Genomic DNA, 27,596 nt, shown 5'->3' with positions numbered 1-27,596 from the left:
GTTCAGCATCTTAGCCGTGGAGGGCAGTGTCACTGGCCCTCATATGTGGGATCCGAACCGGGGCCCTCTGGCATCCCAAGCCAGTTCTTAACCATTGCGCCACTCGGCCGGCCCTCCACTTCTGGGTATTTACCTGAAGAAATCCAAAACACTAATTCAAAAAGACATGTACCCCTCCCTCCCCACCATGTTCATTGCAGCATTATTTACAGTAACCAAGATGTGGAAGCAACCCAAGTGCCCATTAATTGATGATTGGATAAAGAAGAAGTGGTACATACATACAATGGAATATTACTTGGCCATAAAAAAAGAATAAAATCTCACCTTTTGCAACAACATGGATGGACCTAGAGGGTCCATCATATGTTAAGTGAAATAAGTCAGACCAAGAAAGACAAATACCATATGATCTCATTTATACGTGGAATCTAAAGAACAAAATAAATGAACAAACAAAACAGAATCAGACTCATAGATACAGAGAACAAACTGACAGTTGCCAGAGGGGAGGTGGTTTGGGGAACTGGGTGAAAAATGTGAAGGGATTAAGATTTCTTAATCCTTTGGTAGTTACAAAATAGCCACAGGAATATAAAGTACAGTATAGAGAATATAGTCAATAATGTTGTGATGTGACCCGCGCACCAGCCAAGCATTCCTGACTCATTAGCCAGGAACCCACTGAAAGGGTACCTGAGAGGACTGGGTGGGAGACTTAGAAAAGAAAGAGACTAGAGACGAAAGCTGGGGGCAGGAGGTTCACCCAATGCTGATGGCAGAGACTGACCTCGTTTATTATTTGTATACAGCTTTTATAGCAAAAGTAACTTTTCTAGGGGGTTTTGGGGACCTTGAGGGAGTAGGCCCCTCCTCTCAGGGAACAAATTCCTTGGAGGCAATCTTTCCGAAGTGAGACAAAACAAAGTATAGCAAACAGAAACTGTTAACAGGATGGCCTTCCACTCTGTAGCTTTCAAGGCCGTTGGCTGTTTTCTCCTCAGCAGCCAACCTTCCCACACTGCTCACCCGGGCCTGAGAGCCTGTCAGCCTGCCAGCTCTCAGGCTTAACCCTTACTGCAGACCTCCAGCTCCCTACAATGTTGGAACAATTATATATAGTGCCAGGTGGGTACTAGACCAGGGGTCGGCAAACTTTTGAGATGGAAGAGCCACCAGGGTCAGCAAACTGCGGCTCGCGAGTCACATGCGGCTCTTTGGGTGCTTACATTTGGCTCTGAAGTAAAATTGAAAATGAAAATAAAGCTATCATAGTTTAATTTATAAAAATTTTAAAGGGTGTTATTCACATAATAGTGATTATGTAAAAATATATTTATGGCTCTTGAATAATTTTTAAATTGTCGTGAAGGACTGGGTTGGCTCTTCCAGGAGTTGGCAAACTTTTGAGACAGAACGTACCCAAAGAGCTGCATGTGGCTCGCGAGCTGCAGTTTGCCGACCCCTGCACTAGATTAATCAGGGGATGACTGCATAAATTATATAAATGTGTAACCCCTATGTGTAACACCTGACACTAATACAAAATAATATCGAATGTCATATATAAATGAAAGAAGTGAAATAAATAATTTTTTAAAAAGAAAAACATTAAGGGGGTATAAGAAGTGAGAATAGTGAGGGCAGGCACAAAGGTGTGAAACAATTTAGTGTGAGAGACATAAATATGCAATTTTGTGCCCAGGACAGAAAGAGGCATTAGGGACTGGGCAGGACCTAGGAGGCCAGGGCAGGCCTTAGACCCACCACTGTGTGCAACTCCTTGGATATGCTGCCCACACCCTCACCCCTGCCCTTTATTTTATTATTCTCAATCCTGCTGCTTCCCTGTGGCTTATAACACATTCCAAAAGTAAGCAGCCTTCCCAGATAGCCTTACAAAGGAAACAGGCTGACTCCAGGAAAGGGCATGATTTGATGCTGCCTTATTCAGAGCAGAGAGTCAGGCCAAAGAGAGGGGACTTCTGTGTAACTGGCACTGGCCTCCCTTCCCTGGATATACCTAAGCGAATGGGATAACTGCCAAATGGGGCAGCACTGCCTTCACCTATCCCTGGGGCCTGGAGCGGTGGTTCCCAGCACCAGTCTATACACAGGATACGGAACAGTCCACGAAGCTTTTAGGAATATGGACATCCAGATCCCACTGCAGTCAGAGTGTGGGAATTGACACTTAAAAAGTTCCCCATGTGGTATAGATGTCCAGCCAGCACTCAAAGCCATTTTTAGAGGAGCATTTCCTAAGTGGGTTCCATTGTTTTGAGAGCTCTAGGTCACACAGTTGTCTTAAGTGCAGGACCTTTCACTTTTTATCTACTAGTACACTTTAAGAAACTCTAAGAGGTGGGGGTTGGAGGTTGGGAGGAATATATTCTATCATATTTTCTAAATGTATTTTACTATAAGGTCTCTCTCTCTCATTTCTCAAGACCAGGCTCCATGCAGTATACATTTCGGAGAAAGCTGCTCTAGAAGCTCTGTCAAAGGGTGTGTGATGATTAATTTCCTGTGTCAATTTCACTGGGCTGCAAAGTGCCCAGATATTTGGTCAAACATTATTCTGGGTGTTTTCATGGGAGTACTTTTGGATGAGATTAACATTTGAATCGGTAGACTAAGTAAAGCAGATTGCCCTCCCTAGTGTAGGTGGGCCTCATCCCATCAGTTGAAGGTCTGAATAGAACAAACAAAACTGACCTTCCTCCAAGTGGGAGAGAATTCCTTCCTGTCTGACTGCCTTCAGACTAAGACATTGGCTATTTTCCTGCCTTTAGACTTGAACTGGAACATCGGCTCTTCCTGGGTCCTGACCCTGCTGGCTTTTGGACTAGAAACATACCATCAATTCTCTGGAGTCTGCACATTGGCAACTCACCCTGCAAATCTTGAGACTTGTCAGCGTCCATAATCTCATGAGCCAATTCCTTACAATATATCTCTTTCTACCTATCTATTGTAGAAGACCAGACTGTGTCACCCCAAAATCTGTCTCTTTGGCATAAGAATTATTTTGAATCAATTATTTTGAGGAATAGCAGACACAGGAGAAGCTCTGAAAACATGGAAGTTATTCTTTTGTAAAAGAAATTTACATTTATAAAGGAAATCTCCATTTCTAAGGTGCCTCCTTCTCTGTGCCTGAGGGAAGGGACAAAGGAGAGACGTTGGAGGCAAGATATACAGAGAGGCCAGCTCCTGGGTGCTAGGCACACAGGATGGTTCATGGGGCCACAGGGCTGGAAACAAGAAGAACAAAAGGGTGCAGTGTCAGCTTCAGGGTTCAGGAGAGCACTTCCTTAGCATCTAGGGTGGGGCTCCAGATAACCATTTGATGTTTTTTCTGGTTTCTTCTCCCTGGAAACATGTGCTTTGTAAATTGCACCCTTTCGTATTGATGTTTGTCTTCTCTATGTTTATTTACCTGTTCCCTTGGAGCTGCTAGGAAAGACTGTGGCCTGTGGCCACTATTCCCCTGAGTGGGATGAGGATTTAGAAGCAGTGGGAGCAAGGAAGGAGGGGCCTTATAAGACCTCCTGCCGCCCCAGGGGAGTCCTCAAAGCCTCAAGGGAACTTGGTCCACCCACGCTGCCCTTCGTTGAGCTCTCTCTGTTAACAGCAAACCCAGAGGCCTTTCTGCAGACCCAGTTGCTCTGTAATTTCAGCGGCCCCACCCACTTCTCCTGAGGCCTGTGCCTTTGCCAAATGAGCACAAGATCCTGTGGTTGGAGGGATAATGGGAGATGCGTGGGCTGGGCAGATGTCCATTCCTGACAAGAGCAGCATTTTAAACAGCCCAAAGAAGATTTCAAATGCAAGCAAGGAAAATTCTGCAGTAATATCCCACTGTTCCCCAGCCATAACCTCATGCTGGGTGGTGCTCACCAGCCCCACCAATCGGGCTGACTCCCATTCCGAAACCATGTGGAAACAGAAGTTTCTCTTCACCTGACTGCTGGGAAAAGGCTGCTGTCCGCCTCCTGTCAGGGTATTTCCCATTTCTCAGGGTCAACAAGGCTGTCATAGCTGTGCGGCTGACCAACAGGCTCTCTCTCTCTCTCTGTGCTTCCCTGAGTGTGAAGCATCTGGGCTTGCATCTGTCTTCCACGTAGTCAGGCAGGAAACGAGGGTGAGTGCAGGCCTGAGAGGAAACAGTCAACCCAGAGGGGAGCCAGGTGAGTGAAAATAAAAATGAATTTTCTTTTATGTTCCTCTTGGGTTTCCTTTCATCATATTACTGAAGCCAGTGTCAAATGTCTAGCTCATAACCCAGGGCCAACCCATTCCTGAAGCCGGTAGGAACCAGTAGAGGAGACGGAACGCTTGCCCTTGGTGGCCCACTTTGGCGCTGAGTCGCGCTTTCCAACAGTAAAGCAGGCTGCCTCCTGTCCTCTGTGCAGGTGGACCCTGCCCAGGCAGGGTCCTTCTGCATGCTCAGGGCCCTGAATAATGAACCCCTGAACGGTTGTGTGTACGTATACGTTTTAAGAGCAGCGTTGAGATATAATTTATATACCATGCAATTCACCCTTTAAAGTGTACGATTCAGTGGCTTTTGGTATATTCAGACATCTGTACAACTATCACTACTATCTAATTTCAAATATTTTCATCAATCCCAAAAGAAATCCCATACCTCTCAGCCACCCCACCCCCAATCTTCCCCAATCCCTCAACCCTAGTAAACCACTCATCTGCCTTCCGTCTATACTGACTTGCCAATTCTGAACATTTCATGTAAATGGAACCATACAATATGTCTTTTCTGACTGACTTTCCCCTAGCATATTTTCAAGGTTCATCCATGTTGTACTCGTAGCATATATCAGTACTTCATTCCTTTTTATGGTGAATGTCATGTTCCATTGTGTGGCTATACCACATTAATTTAGCCATTCATCATGGACGTTTGGTTTGTTTCCACTTTTGGATAATCAGTTATGAACATTCGAGCACACGTTTTTGTATGGACATACGTTTGCAATTTTCTTAGACATATACAGAGGAGTAGAATCCCTAGGTCATGTAGTAAATGCTGTTTAATCTTTTGAGGAGCTTCCAGACTGTGTTCTAATGTACCAATTCAATGCACTATTTTGCATTCCTACCAGCAATTTCTTCACTTCCTCAGCAACACTTGTTTATCGTCTTTTTCTGATTGTACCCATCCTACTAAGTAAAGATTAAACCTGTTTTAGAATTTTAAACCTTTTATCTTCCAACCCAGTCTCCAGCTCTTTGCTCATTTTGTCACTCCAAGAAGAGTGGAAATTTTACTCCAGGCCATGACAGCATCAGTTCCCTGACCACCCTTAGAAATTTGGGGTTCGTTATGGCCTTTTTTCAGATTCCTCACCACTAACCCCTTGTCAATTGCTATTGTTTGAAATTCTCACATCTCTCTTTACAAAAGCAGGGATTCTCCAACAAGTTAATAACAGAGAGAACAAGGTGGGAGAATATTGCTCTAAATTTAAAAACACGTAAGAGACATAACCAAATGTAATGTGTGCATTGTTTTGTATCATGATTTGAACAAACCAGCAGTACAAAGACATTTTGAGGGCATTCTGAGAAAATTGAGTATGCACAAGTATCAGATGACACTAAATAATTGTTGCTAATTATGTTAGGCATGATGATGTAGTTAGATAAGAAAATGTCCACATTTTTTAGAGGTATCAACTAAAGTAAGTCGGAATAGAATGACAACATATAAAATTTGCTTTAGAACACATCAGAAAGTAAAAAAATGAAACAGATGAAGCGTGGATGGCAAAATTTGGATGATAGGATATGGAGGTTCACTCTACTTTTTGTTATACTTTTATATATGCTTGCAATTTTTAATAATAATAATAATTAATAAATAATAATAAAAACCATGGAAACATTTAAGATCTCAATGTAAACTGTAAACTGAAAAATCAATAAAATATTTGGGCCCCAGACTATAGAATGATACTCATTTATGTTCAGTTGAAATCTTCTTAGGTCTAATACTTGAAAAGTAACAGAACTGATTCAAACATATCTTATATATTTATTGTATTTTAACTTAAAACCTACAATGTTAGGTAATGTTTTGATATTGGGCTAAGGATTTTTTCCTTTTCGGTATAGGTCCTTTTGATTGTCATTCATGTTGTTTCTCCTGCATACACTACAGCCGTAATGTCTCTTCTACAATTTTTAGTTATGTCTTCTTCAAAGTGCAACTAGAAAATATAGACACTATAGAGCAATCTGAGTGCAGAATCTTTATATATATTTTTTTCTGAATCTTTCCATATTTTTATTTTTCAACAAACACCAACATTTATTCCATACACCAAAATTGACTGCGAAAAATTTTACAAATTTAGCTTTGTTTACTCCTTACTAAGCATTTAGTTTGGAATTTATATAACTAACAATTCTCTTTTTTGCATTCGTACTTAACTGATTTATAATATTCAAGTACATTGCATCCCCACAGTTACAAGAACTACTTTATAAATGGCTGGGGGACAAGCATAGCTGACTCATGGTAAACACAGAGTTCAGCCGCTGGGAGAAAAGTGCATGGTGCAGCCTCCTAGCAAGCGGCAATGACCAGTGTATTTTACAGGAAGATGGAAAGCATGGTTAATATATCGATAGTAGGCAAAGAGGAGGTCAGTTTAAAACATTTCTTCTCCCTTTGGAAAAATTTGAATTAACTGACTGAATTTTTCATCTTACAACAAGTTCTTTGAGCAATGGGTGCCTGACCAATGAGCATGCTGAGCTGGGTGAAAAGCCAACATGGTGCCACAGACAGCAAGTGGTTCATTCCACACACACGAATGTGGTAGCATGCGGCCAGGACTTGGGGGAGCCAACGGGGGCAAGGGCATCTCACTGTCTGCTGATGAGGTAAGGAAGGTGAGTTTTTCAGTCAGGTTACTTTCCTCTCCAAAGATGAAATTTGTTCAGCTAGCTCCCATAGCAAACTTATGCTGAGAATGGGAGCCTGTGACTTAAAAGAAAGCCTTTTGGACTCAGTGGCAGCCTCTTTTTCAAAACTCAGCTCATCCTCCTGGGCGAGGCTAGGAGTGGCTGAGTATTTGTTTCCTACTGCCAAGTGGCTTGGCAGCCATGACTTTGTAAAACCTTATGTGCTCCTTGTGGAAACAAGACAGAAAATTATTATGGCTCATAGAATATCAGAGTTGAAAGGGGCCTTAGTGGCCTCTACTCAAATCATCCCATTTTGCAGATGTGGAGATTGAGGTCTAGATAGCGTGACTTGTTTCTGACTTGGCCACCATGCTAAGCATGTTTAGCAAACATAGATATGCTAATTACATATTAATTCCAAACTTCTGCCCCAAATTTTCTGAAGCTCAGAGAGACAGTCTCTTGCTGCATGACAATAAGAGCAGCAAAGTGACCATCAGAAGTGCTGACAAGTTGACTGTAGAATGTAAGAGAGACTCACTGACCAGCAAGAAAGGATTTTCAGTGACTGTGTAGTCCAAAACTTTTATTTTGTAGTGGAGGACACCAAAGCTCTGAGCAGGTAGTGACAGAAGTATCTGAAGCATGAGCTAGGAGAAGCAAATAAATTTTCAAATCTTAGCAATTCATCATCTGGAGTATGCAATACCCAGCTGCTAAGAGCCCTAGGTTGACTGGATTAATTTTATCTCATGCATCTCTATCTTCAGTGCCTGGCACAGCACACAGTAGGTTCTTGATAAATATCTTTTAACTAAATTATAAAGCTTCTCATTCAATTTAAGACAACATAAGGCACAATGTATATTCCGTAAGGACATTAAAAGCAGGGATTCTTTTAATGGGTGATTCTGACCACAGCTGGTTGGAGGGGTAGGAAAGGTTTTCTGGAGGAGAGAGCATTGAGGTGGGACTTGAAAAATGGGCAGAGTTTTGAGGGGTGGGTCACGCGGGTGGAAAGTGGGAAGAACATGTTCTCTGCAGAGGAACCGTGGTTGGGAAAGCAGAGTGCAGGGGGGCCTGGGGTTTCAGGACCATCCAGCCATCCAGTTGGCCAGTGTAACACTGGAGCAGAGGAGTAGAGGTCATGGGGCTTGTCACCGAGGGCCCAGAACTCTGTCCTTAATTCTTCACGAGGCTCTGGAGAGGTTTATGATTTTGAAGGGGAGGAAGGACATACAAGGTCTATCCTTAGGAATGAGACCCTACAAGAAGCTGATACTCAGAGACAGGAATTTTCCCCACTTCATCCAAATGATCTGGCTCTATGAAAAGGTCAGAAAAACACTGGTGGCCGTCTTTCTTGGGAAATACTTTAAGACCATTGAAACTGTCAGGAAGATAAGCATCGTTAACGATATTTCTGGTGATCCCGGCCCATTCTGGATCTGGAAGCATAAGGGCACACAAAGATTAGCTTATTTCATTCTCCTTTCTTCAGAAAAGTTCAGGCTCGGTTCAAATTTGGGGTTCAGGTTTGAGCCAATGTTGATTTTGTCAGCACCTGTTTGCCCCAAGACTCTAGAAGAAAGGTTGTTTGTATGAGTTTTGATGGTGATGATGGAAGAAACAATAATGACTATTTATTGAGTGTCTCCTTTCAGGCACTCTTTTAGGCACTTATGTGTATTTTCAGTAATCTTCTCAGCAATTCTGAGAGGTCGATGGCTATAGAGGTGTGTGGTAGCTATAGCTTTTGTCTGTCTAGCAATTCCCATGTGACTGGGAATTGGCCAATCAAAATTGCTTATTGCCTGGCCACAATGATTGGATCAAGGAGTAAGCACAGGACCCAACCGGCACCTGCACCCGTCACAGCTCTTTCCTGAGACTGATACCTTGAATGCTGGGAGACAGAAGCCCTTTCTGCTGGGCTAAGCTGAGGCTGTGGTGGCCACTGTGACAACTGCACTGCAGTCCGGCTTCTACCTCTGCCCAGTCCTGCTTCCTTTACTCCCTCACAGGGGTGGTACCTGAGCACTCTCCTCAAACACTTTTCTGCCCATTAATCACTTTCTCAGAGAGGCCTCCCAGGGAACAACTCAAAGAGGAGGAGGTAAAAGGGGCTGAAGCGGTGGGAGTGGGGTGCTGATGTCTGACTTTGCAGAGAATTTTTCTTGTATTGCATAATATAATTAAAAATAAAAATACAAGCATTCAGGAAGCCCTCAGAGTCCACCCAAAATCCTTTTCCAAGGAAGACCTAAACCAGCAATCTTTCCATCAGCCTCCAGGGGTGATGGGAGAATTTAGAGGTTCTTTTACCTAAAGGCATGGGAATGACCCAGATGGCCTCTCAAGGATGCTTCTAGCTTTAAGTTTTTATCAATTACACTTTACATATCTAAGAGCTGTTTTAAGTGATGATTTCAGAAGAATTTGCAGTTCACCTGGGTTGAGAGTCAATCCTTTTTTTGCTGAGTGGGCATGAATGAAAAATGCCTCTGAATAAAGAGGGTGATGCAGCTATTGACCAGCCTGCTAACTCCAGTCACCCTCCAGTCAGCTCCATTGCTGACATGATCGCTGTTCTCAGGTCTGTGGGCAAATCTGAAGCAGGCATGCTGAAAGCTAAGACACCAACAACCCTCTCCAGAACAGGGCAGAGGTGCTCCATGCAAAGTCATGTGGTCAGGGGCCGAGGGGAGGCTGCTTGCTGAGCTGTGTGCCAAGAAGACACTGTATCCACCAGGAAAACAGGATGCCTGCCTCCAGTCTGCACAAAGGCACCACACTGACTAGTTTCTCCCTGCCAAGAGCACACCTTCCCTCCTTGTAATCATTTTTCCACCTGAATTAAAGGAGTGCCAGGAAATGTGACACACCTGTAATGGACAGGGTTGTTCACAGTTCATGGGGCATAAAGATTTAATTTATTTTCACATTAAATGGGCTGATTGGCTATGACAACTAAATTTCTCATTGTCACTTCAATGACAAAAAGGATTTGGAGTATTAGGAAAAGAATGTGCTTGGGGTTTTTTTGTAAATATAATTTTTCATGCAGAAAGTTCACAGAGTTTACCTGTAATCTTAGCTCACAATCAGACAAAAAGATTAGAGCTGGGCATGTAGAGTTTGTTGAAAAGCTTAGAGTGAGACCAAATAAAGACAAATACCAAAAAAAACAACTTTTTTTTTTATGCCCATGCCAAGATGTATAAGTTAGTCAACATCTTGAAAACTTTCCTAGGGAGGTAACTCTAACTTCCTGCACTACAAGTACCTGAAGAGGAAAGTGGGGGTTGCCAGCGGCACGCTGCAGCCCAGGCCTCATGGCCAGGGCCTTGTGGTCACTCTGATGGGCAGGGTAGGCCACTTCTGGTAAGTTACACACATGGCAGTAAGACAGGGGCTGAAGGTCCTGGGGTTAGTGAGAGTAATTAATACATTTGTCCCCAAATCCTCATTTTGAGTAGGACAGAAGGAGCTTCTCTGAATATACCAGAGTCAATAAGAAAATTGACCTTGGCCTTGAGTTGTTCCATTTGATTTAATAATACTAATAAAAGAATACACAAAACTAACATCTCAAATGAACAGGCTAGCCTAAATGACAGACCCAATGGTGCAGTCTAAGCAATTCTGCCTTTGAGTTTAACATTACTTTTACTGAAGAACTTCTTTCTAAGGGGAGAGAAAAGTAGTAAGTCACTAATACTTTAGCAAGAGTAAGTTTGCCATATAGAACCAAGGAAACAAAAAGCGCAACCTGGGAATCGTATGAGGGTTGGAATGATGATGGGTGGAAACCTGGAGGTGAAGGGGGAAGAGGGTCGGATGGTAAGTTTATCCCTGTCCTGCAAGCTCACCTTTTCCATGAGCTTGTTCTGCATTAAAAAGACAGGCTATGTTCAGTTTTAGCCTTTGTTTGGCAGCAGTGTGTTGAGAGATGTGGGTTTCCTTGTTTCCAAACAACAGGGGTGCCTCAGTTTCTCTATACAAACCACAAACCCCATAGCCTGATGATCTTGAGTCAGGTTTGGGCCACAGGACCCTACCAGGATCAGGGAGCAGCCAGCCTTACTAAAAACCAGGCCTCTGAGCAAATCTGTTTTGAATTCCAAAGTTAATGTGAAATATCTAAGAAAATAAATGCAGGTGTTAGCAGGAAAACAGTTGCTCTGTGGAGTTAAGTACCTAGAGATATTCCTTCTCTTTCAAACAGAGCAGCAACAAGACAGCCAGAGTGTGTAGCTCTGGGTTACCTGGGTTTCTCATGTTCCAAAATGTTTTTCTGCACAATAGATCTAAATCACGTGGCAGTCCACCCACCTATCCACCTTTCATCCATCTGCCCACCCACTCATCCATCCATCCATCCACAAAACGCTACTTGATACTCATTACATGTGCCAGGGTAAGGTCAGTCAGTCACATGTACCCACCTACTCAATGGGTGGGCAAGAAGTAGGGAGTTCTTTTCTTTGGTAAAGGAAATAGCTGACAGACATGATAAAACCCAACTGAGAGCAATATAGCATAGACATAAAGGGCACAAGCTGTGGATTTAGCTGTTTTAATCATGATTCTGTCACTTTCTAGCATATAGGAAAATTATCTAACTTTAATGTCTTGGTTTCCTCTTCTTGTAAAATAAGGGAATAATAATAGTTCCTACCCTGCAGGACTGTTGTAAGAATTAAATGCAGCAATGAATGTAAAGTGCTTAGAACCATGCCTGGCACATATAATGTGCTCAATACATTTTAGCTAGTATTATTCAAAGTAGAAGAACCACAGTGAAATCTTCAGTCTAAAGAGAGTGGAAAAGGGGAGTTTCCTAAGGGGCAGAAAGATGTATCCGATGCCATGACCAGGCTCTGGGGACACTTTAAAAATGCCCCAGTCACTGGGCATAGAAGGAGTAAGTTGGTGGTAAGTGGAGGGTGGTTAAAACCTAGGGTTTTATGTTCGATATGTTTGTCTTCATGTTACCAGAGGTCTAGCAACAGCTCAAGCCAATAGTTCTTGCAGAAAGAACTGATGAGGCAAGCCAGAAGATGGGGAACATCCCCAGGAAGGAGAAGGGGGACAGATCAGAAGACCTAGGTGGCCAAACTTTTGCAGGACCCTGATAAGGGCAAACCGTCAGCCAGAGCAGCCTGCTGAGGCTTTGATAGACAAGGCACCTCAGAGCCCCTGAGCCTGTGGGGCCCTGGTTCTTCTGTATTAAATATTCCCCAGGGAAGCAGTCAATAAAGACGAGAAGATGGAGGAGAGACAAATTCCAGGTCTAAGGTAGAGGGGTTCCATGATCAATGTGGCAACTTCTGAAAACACACTAGAATGCCTGGAGAAAGGAAAGACCCCGTGCAGGGCGGAGGAATCGCATGCTTACTTTACTTCTCCAAAGAGCAAGGACTTTGGACCCTGATAGTGAGTGCTCTTTCCAGATCAGATGCTAATTAAAGAAGCCAACCCTAGACCTGGGGTCACCCCTGACAAAAGTATTTCTTTTACAGTAAAAAGTCAGACATAACTTCAACCCTTACTAGAGATAAGGTAATGGGGTGGTTCGGAGTAATTGCTATGACTATTGTCTTACTAAATTACCCCTAGAAAAAGGAAAATGAACCATCTCTCTCCTGCCCATTTACTGTGCATTCCAGGAAAACACAAGAGAACAGAAGGGACTTAATAATTGTTGACTGGCCCAACAACTCTTAACACACACGGGCTCTTTGTTGAGTACCTTGGGTCTATATAAAATCCCATGTAATCCTCAAAGATTCTCCAAGAGATTTGTCTCCGTTATATAGATGAAGAAACCAAGAGTTGCAGAGGTGAAGGCATGCGCTCAAAGTCTTAAAGCCACTGACAAGTAGAGGTTGATTCGAACTCAGTTTTTCCTCCTCCAAATCCCAGAAGCTTTCTATTATTGCACCCAAAGCCACCCACCAGCCCATTGCTGAGCCTAGGACAGGAAAATGCCTGCAGTTCTGAAGAGTGAAGAAGGGAACAATGACACTGAGGTCTGTGGAAGAGCTCTGCAGCCATTGTCTTTATTTCTTTAGCTCTTAGTCCTTTGGTTCTTGGTAAGGCTCCTTAGGAAAAACTCTAATCTGAACAAAGGGTAAGAATATTTTGTTAATGTCTTGTCAGGAGGGTGGCAGCTGGGTGGAGGGGGGAAAGGAGAAAGAAAAACTATACAAAGGGGACAGGGCAGTGGCTTGGACGATGGCAATACCAGCTTAGTGGGGATGGGGGTGGGAATGGGTGAGTCCTCCCCGTGCTACTTTTCATTCAACACGTTCCATGGAGTCAAGTGTGGGAGCAGAGCTGGAAGGACTTAGGGAATGATGGCACTCAATCCTTAACTGCACCTGTGAGCCAAGTGTTGTGGCAGTGCCAGAATTTATAAACACATTTACTCCTCCCAGCAACATTTTGAGGTGTGGTTGATTGACCTTACTTCCTAGGTAAGGAGACTATGAAAAATTAACGATTCAATGATTTTATCATACAGCTACCCTATACCCTCTCCTGTCTCTAAACACTTTTCATATAGAGCTTCTAATACCCTCTAAACATTATTGTAATTATCATATATGATCATGCTTTCATGCTTTTCCCCCAGAAATTATTGCTTGAAGTCATCTTGTATTAGAATCTTTACTGAATACTCTACAGGGTACTGTTCAATCACTTTATTTTGAACAACAAAATGATGAAGACATATTAATCTTAAACCACCTAAAGCAATGCCAATGTGGGATCCTTGGGAGAATCCTAGCAATACAGGAAAGTAGGGGACAGAGAAATCGGACACATTTGGCAATTATTCCTGCAGATCTAACCCCTCCATTATTAAATGTTGGAGGCCACAGTAAACAAACCATATAAAGTTCATATTAAAAATCAATAGTACTACATACTATATTTTAAAGATAAGTGGTTATCTTATGAGAACACAAATAGGGAGAGGATTATTATAGCTTGCAGTAAATTTCCCAATCACAATATCATACTTAGATACAAAAAAGTGCTGAATCTCAAGCAACCTAGACGAATATGCAGATGGTATAGCCTGGAAAACAGACTTGAAGACTGGCTCTAATGAAGACACTGATGTCAAAGGCCTACTGGAAGAGTTTGATTTAAAGTATTGCATTGTGAGTGGCTAAAGGCAATATTTCTACATTATAATTATAAACATGATGTGATTTTTAAATCCATTATTTAAACTATTAACATATTAATCAATATTTATACAACTATATGTGATTTAAAGTATGTGTAAGTAATTAAAGCAATACACAGACATTTGTCTATTTCATTTACATCCTAACACATTTTATATTCGCCTCAACAGAATTCTTTCTTAAATGCTCATTGGATAAATGGGGCGCTATATTATTCAGTCACCTCACATGTGGTCTTATATACATGTCTTCACTCTCACTGAGCTGATGGTTACATCCTAACTCGCAGGGTTCAGCCTAGCCAATAGTTTGTCCTGAGTCACATGGTGTTGAGTTGTTGCTGTCATTTTAGAGATAAAGAAATAGAGATTCCAGTGGGTTAGGAAAGTTGGCCAAAGCACACAGATAATTAATGAGCAGAGCTGCTGGCTCGAGAGCAGTTTTCCAATGTCCCTGCCAGGACGCAAACCACCATACCAAGCTGGAGTGCAAGGAAACATTTCCTCCTGCTCTTTTTGAAATAGAACCCCATCATGGGGCAAAGGACTCTACAAAGCCCAGGCTGGAGGATATCTAAAGACATGTTATTCTTGGATCTGGCCATAGCCCAGGGCAATGCCACACACACACATATTTGGCCTTTTGTTAATTTGTTATTAATTCATGATAGCTGGGAAGCAGAATTGGCTTGATCATTTGGGTTAGAAATTCCCACTTATTTTTCATTTCAGACATTATCTCTTTTATTCTCACATTCTTCTCAACATGTGATAATAGCACTACACAGGCCTAGGCATTTATGCTAGGAGCACTTCCCAGGAACATATGCACACCACTTTTTCAGAGGACAAATTCAGTGGAAAATTTGCAGATGTGTGGTAATATAGGAAATACTAAGAAAAGAGTTTTGGCAGTATAGTCATTGCGGCTATGTTGCTCATACTGTAAGTTAACATATGGTTTGATCGCTGACATTAAATTTAGTCATGGTGAGAAATTTTTTAAAACCACATTTTATTAAAATTTGGGGGGTATATTCTCTCAAGTTAAAAAATGTGGTCTCTGTTGAATAATATTGTATGTCAACTATAATTATATATACATATAGTCACGGGACATGGAGTAGAGAGTGGGAATGGAATCAATGGAATTGTAGTAGACAAGCATGATATCGGGGGTGGGAGGGCAATACATGGGGGGAGGGGGGCTGTTACTTTGTGAGAGTGAAAAGGATAACTATTGCATTGTTCTGTACACCTGAAACTAACAATAAAAAATAAAAATAAATAAAGTGCAGGGCAAACTTAAAAAAAAAATGTGGTCGCTCACATTATGCTAAGTGAAATAAGTCAGTCAGAGAAAGACAAATACCATATGATCTCATATGTGGACTCTAAAGAACTGAATAAATGAGCAATGTAAACAGAAATAGACTCAGAGACACAGAGGAAAAACTGATGGTTGCTAGTTGGGAGGGGGGTGGGGATGAGGGAGAAGGGGGAAGGGATGAGACAACATAAATTGGTAACTACAATATAGCCTCAGGGATAGAAAAGACAGTCTGGGGAATATAATCAATAATGTTGTAAATATTTTTTAGGAGGCCAGATGGACTCATGTCTTGTTAGGGAGACCACTTCATAGACGGTGTAGAGGCCCGACCACTGCACTGTACATCTGAAGCTGCCATTGAATAATATTATATGTCAACTATAATTTAATACATATATAGTCATGGGATGTGGAGTATAGTGTGGGAATGGAGTCAATGGAATTGTAATAAATATGTATGATATCAGGGTGGGAGAGCCATGGGTGGGGGGATGGACGTTGTCACTTTGTGAGAAGTGAAAAGGATAACTGTTGCATTGTTTTGTACACCTAAAACTAATAATAATAAAAAAAAGTGTGGTCTCTCAATGTAATTTTAAGAATAATACTTTAAATACATGTTAACATTCCCTTACGTAAGAACTGTATGGGAGTGTGTGTGTGTGTGTGTGTGTGTGTGTGTGTGTGTGTGTGTGTTTAAATCTTCACACCTCACTTCTGGACAAGTCAAGGTTTCAAAAGCAGAACTGTCTCTGTGAAATCATGCCGAGTCATAAGCTGTTTTCTGCCTTGCTGCCCTCGCATCATTCCATTGATCAAAAAGTCCTTTCTGATATCTCACACACACCCCTCTTTCTTTCTTCTCCTCTCTAGGCCCCAGCTAGCTTTCAGAGTAGTTCACCATAACACATTACTCCTGGCTAGTTAGTTGGAGTAATGCATTATGGTGACTCATTTAAAGTGATTAGGTCCTGGAGTATTAGGGTGAGAAGAGACATTGGTGGGTCCTCTGAGCCAAGGCCTTCATTGTATGCACAAAGGCTCAGGGACCTAATGCCTCAGTCTTCAGTGGTGACACGTCAGGACAGACTCTGAGAGTGCTGTTTGGAGGTCTCTCGATGCTTTCCCAGAGGCCAGGAGAGCAACCCACATGGACAACCCTAATGTTGGGGATCAGTCCTTGAGATCCTGGCACCACTCTACCCTTTGCCTTGCCTTTCTCCCCTCAATCTCCTGCCCCCGAATCTACCTCTCTAAATGGGCCTGGTCCGGTGGGGCCTACCTTTGATAATGGCCATGCAGGAAGGCCATTTCAGACTGCTGGCAGGGGTGGGTGAATATTTCCACTTGGAGAGGATGGCCTGAACTTAAATCATCATTGTCAAGAACAAACACTTTTGATGATGCTTTTAAGTGACAGTCTAAGTTACGGCTAATTTTTTGTTTCAGAGGGACCAAGAGCTGGAAAGGCAGCTATTGTCAGCACGAGTTAGAATGTATTGGCATACCCATCATTCCTTTCTTCCCTGATTTATACACACATGTGATTCACCACCTAAACCCTACAAAGGAGTCTTATGGTTCTAAAGATCAAGTTCAGATCTACAAAGGGCCCCAAGATCAGATCTTGCTTACCTCTCTGGCCTTACATTCCACTGGCCCCTCTTTATGTGCACCCAGCCATCTTGTCTTCTTTTTCTAGGGGTCTTTCCCTGATCCCTCAGTTCCTAACCAGGACCCCTATTCTCAGCCTAGTTATGCACTCTCTTGCCAATTTGCAGTCTCTGCAGGATTTATACAATGGTAGTCAAGCAATTAACTAGTTGACATTCCTGAATGTCAGCTCCCAGACAATAGGGACCATCTCTGTCTTATTCCCGAGACCTAAGGACTGTGCCTTGTATATATGATGGGCACGAAATATTTGTTTGAGTGAATTATAGGAGCCATGGGGGCAGAATATCTGGACAGCCACACTGAATATGGGGATGGGTTTGGCCCAGCTAACTAGTTCTGGGAGCCAGAGAGACACGGCCTGGGTGAGTGGTGGTGGCAGTCAGAGGATAGTCTTGCAGGCCAACTTGGGAGAGCAGGCTCAGCCACGGAGCATTCCACAACAAGACCTCGGACAGTCCTGCTGGCCAGGCTCCTCCAGTGCTGAGCAGAGAGAGAGCACTCTTGGATTTGGCTTACAGGTTCCATGTTTTTCTGAGCAATACAAGTTAGGAAGGAAAAAACAGTTTAGGAGGAAACACAATGTTCATTTATTCCTTGATTGTCTAGGAAATCCTTGTAAGGAACAGGACAATTTCGAGTAACCAAACTCATTATCCACACTGCACAGCCCAAAAGGGACCCTGGTCTTCAGAAGGCATTAGAACAGCCGTGCAGGAATGTGTGGCTCCTGCTGGAAGAACTCTGTCTGCTAGCTTTGGAGTCAGAAGGACTTGGGTTCAAATCTCTGTGTTTCCACTTGCTAGCTGTGTAAACTCAGGCAGGTGACTTAACCTCTCCTTACACTTCAATATCCCATTTTTTGTAAAGTGGGCAGAATTATTGGGTCACGGAGAGTAATTAACAGACCATAAGTGAAGCGTCTGATCTAGAGGAGGCACTATAAGTAAAGAATAGTTAAAACAAATGATGGCTTATACTCTGTTAGCTCCTGGAGGGACCTTTGGCTCCAAACACTGTGGATTTTGACACTTCTTTTTACGAGGGGTTGGTTATATAACAGCCCATTGTAAGGCAGACTTTTACATAGTTGTTAGGAAGTTTCCTTTCCTTTTTTTTCAATAACCAACTGTTCGGTCCCATTGAATCCAATTGCAGCACTGATTCAGAAACTTTATGGTTAGAATTATCTCCACAATTAATACTGTCTTGGTTGGGTGGGAAGGGAGGCCAACCCTGTTTTGCTGTCCTAGAGACCACAGGAAGTGCTGGGCTCAGGTGTGGAGTCCCGTTACCAGGTAATGTTACGAAGAACACACACGGAGACGTGCATTCCTGAGCGGTGAACACGGGGCATTTTTGTTTGTCCGTTCCTTATAAGGAAAGAGTTATCATCAGTCCAACAGAAAGGTCATAGCTCTTTCTCTCTCCTCAAGTGGCTGAAATCAGCTTTGTTCCTCAGAAGGGTGGGGCAGTGATTAAGCAGGATAAATATGCCAGCTCTTTGGATATCCAATTATGAGGATGTTGACAAACCCTTACAACAGAGCTGGATTTTTCGGGTTTTGTCTAGTCCTAGGGACTCTCAGAAAATGTATTTGGAAGCCTCCCCTTTCCCTTAGAGGCCAGTCGGCCTGAAGATCCACTTTTGCAGTAAGGTAACCAGTTGCAAAAGTTGGCCTGATGGGAGAAGTTGAAGCAGTGTTTTTACCCTCACCACTAGCTATTTGTTCTTTTCTTCCCTTTCCCTTTACTGGTAACCTTCTGCATTGACGCGTGGAGCAGATGGTTGCTGGGAGGCTCAGGGGACCCAGAAAGGGACAGGTGATGCTTCTTCTCCTCTCAGAAGGATTAGCTCTTTAGACCTCACAGAAGCAAGGACGCAAAGCAACCAACTTGGGATCTCCAAAGCCCGAGCCTCACATTGTCATTGAAGCCTCCATCCTGCCCATCTCTCTCCTGTCCTCATGACTCCCATCACACCATCTTGCACCCAGTGTACAGTCTGAAACTCGCTTCTCCATGGTCTGGTGGTGTTTTCCTGGGCACAGTGGTCTGCCCTCCCCAATAAGATCACAGATTCCTCATAGGCAGGGAGACGGCTTCCACTTCACCTGTGAACATGAGGGCCCAGCCCAAGTGCTGGCCATTAAACGGGTGCCCAGTGAAAGCTGGTTGACAGCTTGATGGAAAATTGATTAGGTTACATTGTCCAAAAAGCCTGGATAATCCCCCTCCTTTCCATGTTCTGTTGAGAAAGAGCCCAAGGTACTGAGAGCTGGTTATCTGAAGGCATTTAGGTCTGTACCTCCCACTTGTTCATAGTTGTCCCTGGAGCCAACCAGGCCCACGAATTCCACTCTCCCTTCTCCCTTCTAGGTGGCCATGTTTTAAATCCACTTTTCAGATCCTCCTCCAGTCCCATGTGAATGAGCCCCACTGTGTGCCCAGCACTGAGCTCAGACATGAGTGTAAAGGAAGCAGAGCTACTGCCCTGCCCCGGGAGCTTCTGTGTAGTTCAAGAGTGAAAACACACACCAAGATGCCATATTTCATCCATCCACCCATGTGCCTTTTTCCTAAAACAAAAGCAAAAGCTTTAAAGTTTTGATCATCTATCCAATTTCCTGCTATTACTTTCCACAGTTGGGAGTCTGGTAACTAGGACCACCTTCTCAATGTCCCCTTTGTGGTTCCCTGACATCTTTCATAGACTTCCTTGTCTTTTTATGAGTTTTACTGTCAATTGCAATAATAGTAAAGAAAACAGGCACAAGGAAGTTACAAAGTTCCCCCACATCTTTTCTTTACCCCTGCTGGTAGAAGGCAAATTGGCACAGGTTTTCCGGACAGGGAATTGGCAATATTGCCTTTCAAAGTTCATGTGCTTGGCTCTTCCTGCTCCCTCAGGTCCTTCTTAACCTGAGAGGGCAGAGCCAGCATGGGGTGGAGGCGGCTGAGGTGGGTACCCATGTGGGGAGCTATCCCCCCAGGTGGTGCACTGGCCGTGAGTGCAGCCTGACCCGGAGTCCAGGGGTGCTCTAAAATGCCAGGCACCCATCATCTGTGCCAGGGTTGGGCTGAATGCTAGTATTTGAGAGATTGTGGCATCTAAACCCACAATGTAATAAAACGGAACTTTTGTAATTATATTAAGGACCACTCCATTGATGCACGTGGAAAAAGGATCTCTAATTTCACTAATAAGAGCATGAAGGAGGTTAAGAGATCTCCAAAAACGGTTGGCTGCTTACATAAATAGGCTAGTTGGACAAGCTGCAAAATATCCAAACTACATAAGGTGATCGACGGCATAAAGTTTACAGACACGCACTTGCCCCAGCATAACTCTGCGTCGCCCCCATCTCCTGTGCACCCTCCTCCCAGTCGGCCCCTCTCTGGTCTCTCTCCAAGTGATATACAAGTCACAAGGGCATGAATACCTACCTGTGTCTTTTCTCTGTCTGTGGTCCGGTCCTTTGGCTTTGCCAGTTGTGAACTTACGAATTGTTGGGGGGACTGTCTTCCCCATCACTTGGCTCTTAGGAGACCCACTAGACTGTGGGGGGGAGAAGAAGATAGAAGGTGGGGCAGCGCTGAGGGCTCCTGGGGGCTCCCACCAGCAGCTCTGACCCTTGGCTAGTTGTGTAGGAAAAAGTGCCAGTGAGCCGCTGGGCCAGTGGAAAGAGCTCTGCTGGCATTGCTGTCAGAAAAACTGGATCGAATCCCAGCTCTGCCACGTGCCTGTGGGCAATACAACTGGCCTTTCTGAGGATGGCTTCAAAGGTCCTAGGAGATACGTGTAGAAAAGCACATTGTGAACCATTAAGACCTAAGTACATGCCAGGTGTTATTGCCCAGAAAGGGACAGGAATCAAGTGGACAGAAGAGAATAGCCATAGGATTCTTGTCTGCTTTATTCACTGTTTAATCCCCTACACCTAGAATGTTCCCTGACACACAGTTGGCACTCAGTAAAAGCTTTTAAATGAATGAACAAATTACCTATGGGTCCTTGGTGATTCATCCCCTCTATCTTAACCTTTAACATTAAGGCTTATCTTCTAAGAAAGCAGGTGATATGAAAAATTTAAAAAGGCACAGAAAGATGATGGTTTCTTGCTGTGTGAATTTGGGCTAATTTTTCATCACCCTGGGCCTCAGTTTCCACATCTATTAAGTAGGTATAATAATTTGATCTACAGTCTTCATCCCAGGGGTAGTGTGAACAGCAAATGAGGGTGCATAGATTTAAAGGCTTTCATACGATGCTTCTTAACTGTGACATGTTTGATTATAGCAGCCCAGATGGGGACCCTTAAAGGACCCCTGTAGATCCTCACCTAGGTTCCAATGGGAAGTCAGTCTCAGAGATGAAGAAAAGTCCTTCATTTATGAGAAGTTTCCTGTGCTAAAATGAGCCAAGTTGTCTGTGTGGGTAGAAAGTTGGTAAGAAGCTGAATTCCTGATTTGCTTCCAATCTCTTCTAAAGTTCCATTTAAGGAAAAGGAAACACCCCCACACAGGAGCAGTTTACAAAGCCTTAAGAAACCACTAACTCTCTGCACTTATCTAACAAATGGACTGGTTCCTGACTCAGCCTGCTCAAGTCAGAAGCCCTGCAAGAATGCAGTGAGCTCCCTAAACAGATACGCAATATCTTTTCTGAAAGGCAGCACTGAACTCCAATAGGCACAGCAGCTTGGAAACAACCCTCAGGGCACAAAGATGCTTGGAGTAACTGCTTCCCCATTACGCATATCAGATTTTCCCAGTGACCCCTCCTCCTTCTTACTATCACCATCCCCTTCCCTCCCCCCCAAAACTCCCGCTTTGTTTGCTGGTTGGACCTGAAGTCTCTCTGATGAGGGCAAAGTTTTTTTATTGATGGTTAGAGATACAGCCCAAATGGACATACATATCCCCAGGACACAGCTTAAATTCCTACCAAGCTGTCACCTGACATTCCTGAGAGGAGAGTAAAGTGAGAGGGGAGAGCATGGAGTAGTGACCTGGAGGAGAGCAAAGGACCCGGAAAGGGAAACTTGGGGACAAACACAAACTTGACCTACTTTAGAATTGGGTCAAGGGTCAGCTCTGGACCACAGGAACTGAAGCACATATCCGCCCTTGACCTCCACCTCAACACAGAGCACTTTCCATCATAATCTGCTCCTTGAACCCAAAGAGATAGAAAGAAGGTCTGCAAGAAAACACACACCCTAATTTGCCTTTTGTCTGTGAAGGCCAAGAACGGATGGTTCGCAGCGTGCTATGCTGAGCAGAGCCATGAACTATGCAGGCAAACCACTTTACCTCTCCAGGCCTTAGTTTCCTTTCTGTAAAATGAGGCGGTTAAACTGGAAATGCTCTAAGTGCCTTTCTAGCTCTGCTGCTCCTAAGTTCCCCAGGTCACCTGTCTCTGTTTTGAGTCAGTAGAACATCGGGGATTCTTTCCTTTGCCCTCCTGGAGTGAATAGAGAGCCAGGAGGATACTTGATAGGATCCTTTGAGGTACTCCCTCTGTGTAACTGATTACACCAGAGTTGTAGGAAGCCTCAGGCCTCTCTGGGTTCTTGGTCTTTGCTGCTTACTAGCTGTGTGTAACCTTGGAAAAACCTTTACACCTCTGCTCCTCTATTGCTATAAGTGAGCAATAGCTTCTGCCTGGCAGACTCAGTGAAAAGTCAGAGTTGATGTCTTTCTTTCTTTTTTTTTTAGAATAATTCCTGGCTTATCACAAGAGTTCGCTAGTCATCGGCTCCCTTCCTTCCGTCTTCCTTTCAGAGTAATACTGGCCTGGATGTGTTAGGAAGAGGTAAGCTCAAGGACTGCTGCATAGACGTATCAGTTGAGCCATAGGCTAAGCTGCTGTAACAAAGAGACCCCAACATACAGTGGCCCAAATGTATTCAAATTTAATTTCTATTGTATGAACAGAGGTAATAAGATAGAGGTAGGAGGTTGGTGAGCCGCTCTCCTCTATGAGACCCCCAATTATCTATATCCTGCTCTTCTTCAAGACCAGCTCAGAGCTCTCCTCCTTTGGAGGCCCCAGATCCCTCTTATCCACAGGAATCACACATGGTCAGCTTCCCTCAGTGGACACTCAGCACACAATGCCTTGCAGTGCTAGATAACTTGACAAGGGAGAAAGTTGTGACTCCTCCACCAGATTGGGAGCTACTTGAGATCAGGAGTCATAGCTTCTTGACCTTTATCTCCCCAAATCCCACTTAGGCTCAGAAAACTGCCTAGCATGCTGCTGGGCACATGGTAGGCTCTCAAGGAGGGTTTGATGCCAAGTGAATACAGTCCTGAGAACTTCAGCCAGCCACAATCATGAAAGCTGAGGTGTTTTCTTAGTCATCACCATCTTACATATTTCTCAGCTTAATTGCCATGCAATTTCTTCATATCATCTAATAAATGAAAGGAAAATATGTGTATCTTTGGAGAGTGTGTGTGAAAATGAACTCTTATGAAAATCCTTGGCTCACTACAAAAATTCAAGACATGTGCTTCTTATATGGGAATACAAGGAAATACAGATTTTCCCATCATGCGCAAGTTAAGAGCTCTTGGATGGAAGTGCTGACTGTGATGCTTGGTGGAGTGAATATTTGTATTACTGTAAATTTTATCGAATCAAAATCTTACTGCAATCACTAGTTTTGGTAACTGCCCCAATTTAACTGGCTAGCATTCCAAAATACCAATGTTAATTCATCATCTACCTCGGTGTTTATTTCACAACTGTGCACTGAAGGGAAAACCACACTGCTCCAGCAAGCTGGTCATGGGAGCTCTACTGAGATATTTTATAGATGGTTAATGGAATGAGGACAGATTTTTTTTGTCACCTGCTTGAAATTTTTCATACTAACATTTCTGTGGCCATTCTCGGTGTTAGAACTAACTCCAAATTGTTTCTTTCTAAAAAAATAATTTTTAATGTTTTAATTATAGTTGACATACGTTATATTTCCTATGCTATACTTTACATCTCCATGACTATTTTGTAACTTTAAATTTGTACTTCTTTTTTTTTTAAGTTTTCTTTTTCTTTTTTAAATTTTTTTATATTAGTTTCAGGTGTACAAAACAACATAGTGATTAGACATTTACACCCCTCACAAAGTGATAATCCTCCCCCAGTCGACTACCCCTCTGACATTGTATAGAGCTATTGCAATACCATTGACTATATTCCCTAGGCTATACTTAACACCAGTTGAGAAAGGGCCATATTCTGGGTCTATTTTATAAGAAGAGCTAAGAGGACTTGTTGACAGAGGAAATGTGGGTATGAAAGAAAGGGAGGACTCAAGGATGACCGCAAGGTTTTTGGAAGGCTAGAGCTGTCTTGCACTACATGTTCTCCCAGGAGTAGCCTATGAAACAGTAGATTAAAACATGCTAATCTTGAGGGGCCTGTTAGACAGCAACTGGGGGTGAGTGAGCTGGACTTCCGGGCAGATATCCCCGCTGTGCGTAAACAAGTTGGTGGTACTTGTGGCCATGACACTGGAGGAGAGGACCACAGGGGTGCGTGTGGGTAGAGAAGAAATGCAAGGACGGAGCTCTGGGACACTACAAAACTAAGGGTTCATCTAAGCATCTTACCCTCATTTTGTAAAACCTAACCTCCTAGGCTGGTATGTAACAAATTTTGTTTTCATTTCTATAATCCTCCTTCTTTCTCTTTAGAATGAGTCAAATATAGTTAAAATTAGTGCTGTCATCGCATCATTCATTTAAGAAATATTTATTGGGGGCCGGCCGAGTGGCTCAGCTGGTTAAGAGCTCATTTGGGAGCACCAGCTCTGAGCAGCAGGGCTGCGGTTCGGATCCCACATTGAGGGCCAGTGACACTGCCCTCTACAGCTAAGATGATGAACAACAGCTCGACCTGGAGCTGGGCTGCCGTGAGTCGCCAGCGATGGCATAGGCTGCAGCCCCTGCTGCAGTGGGCTGCCGGGAGCTATGTGAATGGCTGGCAGCCAGCGTGAGTGTCCGGCAGCCGGTGTGAGCAACCGATCAATGACCGGCAACCGATTGCCTCACCCGGGAAGAGCGCAATGATCATACCAACATGGGCCAGTGAAGCAACGTCTTCCACAACTAGACTGAAGAACAAAAAGGACAGCAACTTGTCTGTTCCCCTTCCCTGATTCCCCAACGCTGCTCCTCTCCCCCCCAATTCCCCAATAAAATCTTAAAAAAAAAAAAGAAAGAAATATTTATTGGGAGTCAATTGTGTGTCAGGCATTAGGAGCTGGGGAGAATCACGCAAAGTCTCTGAGCTTGTGAAGCTTGTGCTGCAGTTGAGGGGCTAGGACGGTAGTTGACATGTAACTAAACACACGGTTAAAATAACTTCATATTGTAACAGGTGCAATGAAGAAACTAGAACAGATAAAGGAGGCGAGAGTAACTCAGGACAAGAGCGGTGGCTTCACTGAGGACGTGCTATTGGAACTAACCCCACAGGGAGAAGAAGGAGCCACGCCCTGTTCCAGAGGAAAAGCGTCCCAGGCCACGGGAGCAGCAAGAGCAGAGACCTGAGATGGGAACAAGCCTGGCATGTGGTGCTGACAGAAAATAGGCTGGCGGGTGTGGTTGGAACACAGTGAAAGGGGGTGTGGTGTAGGAGGCAAGGCCAGAGGGGTGGGAGGGAGCAGCTCTTGTTAAGACTCGCCTGCATGGCAAGAACTTTGCGTGTTATTTTTAGTGCACTGGGAAGTCACTGCAGATTTCCTCGCAGGGGAAAGACCTCATGTGATTTATCCTGACTACTGAGTGTCACGTGGCCTGTAAAGGATAAGGTGTTGCAGAGAATGAGGAGTGAGATGATGGGGCCTGGACGAAGGCTTTGCTGATGGACTGAATGAAGGAAAAGTCAAAGTTGACTCCTGGGTTGTGGCTAAAGCAACTGGATGGATGTTGACACTGTTTACAAGTCGGGCCAAACTGGAAAGGGGCAGGTTTTAGGGAGACATTGAGTTCCACTCTGACTGTATTAAATTTGAGATGCCTATTAGTCACTTTGCGATCCTGCGTGTTTTCTACAAAGAAAATCACTCACTCATTTAATTAATACTTGTTGAATGGGTGAATGCAGCACTTCTTAGATGAGGGATGCCAGACTCGGAGTTAAAGAGTGGCAATTCAGAATGATGACGCTAACATCATAGGAAGCAGTTTCACTGATGTTATCATGACCAGTCATCTTAGCCACCTGCAGAGACCCGGGGCTGGAAAAGATGACCTCTTCTACAGGTGATTGTCTGAGGCTGGGAGAGACTGCCTGTGCCCACACCCAGGGGCAGATCCAGGCTCTGTACCTTTGCGTTTTCCACCATCCCACACCAAGCTCTTGTCAGCATGCTGCAGGCTCCTGAGAGAGCTATCTTGGAAGATCCCCACGTGACAACGAAACCAAGTGTGGCCCTTGGGGCTGTGGTGACTCTAACCAGCCAAAAGTTGTGGGACCAGTTCCAGCTGAAAGTGGCCTGGGCCACCACCAGTAGGCAGCCCAAAGCTGGCCAGGACTTCCAAAAAGACGGGTTGAGCTCTGTGACAAGAGCAGTGACACCCACACACAAGGTTCCTCTCCTTGCCCTGGTGAGTCAGAAGCACTGCGGGGGAAGGTTGGCCCAGGCTTTGGAATGAAACTTGGGCCAGGTTTCTCCTGCAGGAGACAGGCTTCTATCTGGGTGGTTGGGTTCCCTGGAGTCAATTCATGGGGAGGCAGGAGGAAGCGGCGTGGCCCCTTTTCCAAGGGCGTATGCATTTCACATCCCTGTTTCCAAACTTATAACCTCAAAACCCACTTGGCACATTCTTTTTAAGAAAATTTACTTTTGTAGATTCAAAGGGAGAATTACAGATATTTATTTTTGCAGATGCAAGTAATGTATTAAATAACCATAATAGTGAGTCTCAAACTTAAGCATAAGAATCAGTGAGAAGAGGTGGTCTCTTAGTCACTTTGGTATTTAGCTATAACAAAATACTGCAGACCTAGTAGCTTATCAGGGCTGTACATTTATTTCTCACAGTTCTGGAAGCTGGGAAGTCCAAGATCAAGGCATCAGCAGGGTCACATTCTGGTGAGAGTCCTCTTCCTGGTTCATATAGCTGGCACCTTCTTTCTGTGTGCTCACGTGGTGGAAGGGGTTCAGGGGTTCCTCTGGAACCTCTTTTATGAGGGCACTAATCCCATTTATGAGGGCTCCACCCTCTTGACCTAAGCACCTCGCAAAGGCCTCACATCCTAATACCATCATTTTGGGGGCTAAGATTTCAACATAGGAATCTGAAGGGACACAAACATTCAAACCATAGCAAACAGCATTGTGCAATGGTTAAGAGCTTGAACTCTGAAGCCAGACTGCCTGTGTTTCACTCTGGGCTCTACTGCTTACTAGTTATGTGCTTTGG

General features: G+C 43.9%; 2 long non-coding RNA genes across 2 annotated transcripts in view; one reads left to right on the top strand and one right to left on the bottom strand.

The window, feature by feature from the left end:
• LOC109381645 (uncharacterized) overlaps positions 1-20,802 on the bottom strand; it is a 33,606-nt gene extending 12,804 nt beyond the window's left edge. The window contains exons 1-2 of the long non-coding RNA XR_002123789.1: positions 20,598-20,802; positions 3,967-4,159 (exon numbers count right to left, since the gene is read on the bottom strand). This is a non-coding gene — a long non-coding RNA (uncharacterized LOC109381645). The remainder of the gene's footprint in view (positions 1-3,966; positions 4,160-20,597) is intronic.
• Positions 4,136-25,802, top strand: LOC109381646 (uncharacterized). Its single transcript, XR_002123790.1, has 3 exons — positions 4,136-4,193; positions 22,872-22,968; positions 25,546-25,802. It is a non-coding gene; the product is annotated as an uncharacterized LOC109381646 (long non-coding RNA).
• Positions 25,803-27,596: the final 1,794 nt, after the last annotated feature.

This window comes from Hipposideros armiger, unplaced genomic scaffold (genome assembly GCF_001890085.2).
Source record: "Hipposideros armiger isolate ML-2016 unplaced genomic scaffold, ASM189008v1 scaffold_50, whole genome shotgun sequence".
Classification (NCBI taxonomy): Eukaryota; Metazoa; Chordata; class Mammalia; order Chiroptera; family Hipposideridae; genus Hipposideros; species Hipposideros armiger.
Note: the sequence above shows the minus strand (reverse complement) of the source record. Positions and strands in the feature narration are given on the sequence as shown.